The sequence below is a fragment of the Heloderma suspectum genome, chromosome 7, assembly GCF_057233095.1.
Source record: "Heloderma suspectum isolate Gila_16-S chromosome 7, 16-S_ref, whole genome shotgun sequence".
Taxonomy (NCBI): domain Eukaryota; kingdom Metazoa; phylum Chordata; class Lepidosauria; order Squamata; family Helodermatidae; genus Heloderma; species Heloderma suspectum.
This window is the reverse complement of record NC_139464.1, coordinates 40,181,870-40,183,753: the sequence shown is the minus strand read 5'-3', so window position 1 is coordinate 40,183,753 and position 1,884 is coordinate 40,181,870. Positions and strand designations below refer to the sequence as shown.

The 1,884-nt window shown below is 45.4% G+C and overlaps 1 pseudogene; it reads right to left on the bottom strand.

Moving 5' to 3' along the window:
• Positions 1-749: 749 nt before the first annotated feature.
• On the bottom strand, positions 750-1,510 carry LOC146339572 (apolipoprotein L6-like; annotated as a pseudogene).
• Between the last annotated feature and the right edge of the window lie 374 nt (positions 1,511-1,884).

The window sequence follows — 1,884 nt, the reverse complement described above, 5'->3', positions numbered from 1 at the left end:
TCTCCCAGCAATCTTAATTCTGACCTGTGATTCATCCAACCCGGCGTTTCTCATGATGTACTCTGCATATAAATTAAATAAGCAGGGTGACAATATACAGCCTTATCGTACTCTTTTCCCAATTTTGAACCAATTGGTTGTTTCATGTCTGGTTCTTACTGTTGCTTCTTGACCCTCGTACAGGTTTCTCAGGAGACAGGTAAGGTGGTCTGGTACTCCCATCTCTTTAAGAATTTGCCAGAGTTTGTTGTGATCCACACAATCAAAGGCTTTAGCATAGTCAATGAAGCAGAAATAGATGTTTTTCTGGAATTCTCTTGCTTTCTCCATGATCCAGCAAATGTTGGCGATTTGATCTCTAGTTCCTTTGCCTCTTCGAAACCCAGCTTGTACTTCCGGTAGTTCTCGGTTCACATATTGCTGAAGCCTAGCTTGTAGGATTTTGAGCATAACCTTGCTGGCATGTGAAATGAGCACAATTGTGCCGTAGTTTGAACACTCTTTGGCGTTGCCCTTCTTTGGAACTGGAATGTAAACTGACCTTGCGGCCACTGTTGAGTGTTCCAAATTTGTTGGCATATTGAGTGCAGCACTTCAACAGCATCATCTTTTAGGATTTTAAATAGAACATTTACCTTTACATTACTGCAAACAAACCCTACCAGATTCTCTATGTTCACCATCAAAGAAAAATTACCGGAAGTCACATAATTGATGCATCCATCCATCATGGGGTTTGGGGGTCTCTTTTATTCACCTAGTTTGTTCAGGTCCTCATAGAGCTTGCTGAGATTTCACGCTATCTCTTCCAACTCGGTAGCCTTGGCTCTGATCCCAGCTGCTGCTTCTGCCTTGGCTCCCTTTGCCAGATGTATGGCATCCTGGACAATGCTACTGGCACCTTGCAGGAGAGACAGCCCAATCATCATACCACCCTTCACTCTGGCTCCTTTACGCATGGCAAGGGCAGTTCCTGCAAATGCCTTTTTGACTTGTTTCACCCCTTCCATCGAAGCCCGGGACGCGCTTCCAGTGCACTTCAGTGCTTTCACATTTGCAGCGATTCCCGTCACAGTAGAAATCAAGTCTGGAATTTTCTGATGTTGAACGATTTGTTGAACAGCTTGGTCATTCGGTGGTGGCAATCCAGAGTCAAAATTTATTTGACTCATCGCTGTGTTTAGGCTTTTCTTGCATTGCTTCATCAGCTCTCGTGCCTTTTCCCCTTTCTTTGAATTAATAAAATGGTCACACAGACCAGCAGAAATGCCAGTCATTGCAGCTGCTGCCCCTAAACCAATCCCGGTGGCTGACAGGATTAAACTCCCACCTGCTGCCAATCCTAGGATGGAAAGGATACCAGAAGCCACTCCTGTAGAGCTGGCAGTAATGCTGGCACTGGTACAGTCCTTATGGACCTTTCAATTTCGTGTGCCATTTCCCGAAGGCATCTGGTGCACCTTTCAATTTCTTCTCTCTGGGCAGGAAATACCTCCAGAAACTGAGCAAAGTATCAATTGACAATTTCCTCCTTAGGTCTATTTGCATCTGTCAAAAATCAAAGGAATGTATATTTCAGTGGGCGAAACCGGAAGGGCAGCTGTTTCCAGTGGAGCCAGTGTGGTGTAGTGGTTAGATCATTAAAGGCACAGTCCTATGCAAGTTTAGGCGGAAAAAAGTCCTACAACTCCCAGCATTCCCCAGCCAGCAGTACCCCACTTTTAGGATTGCACCCCAAAAGTGAGAGGTTAGGACTGAGACCGATGCTGAAAACTGCACTCTGCCACTAAAGCTCACTGGGTGACTAGTCAGGGTCTCTCAACCTAACCTACCTCACAAGGTTGTCGTGGGGTTAAAACTGAGGGGAGGGGGAAATAAACGTAA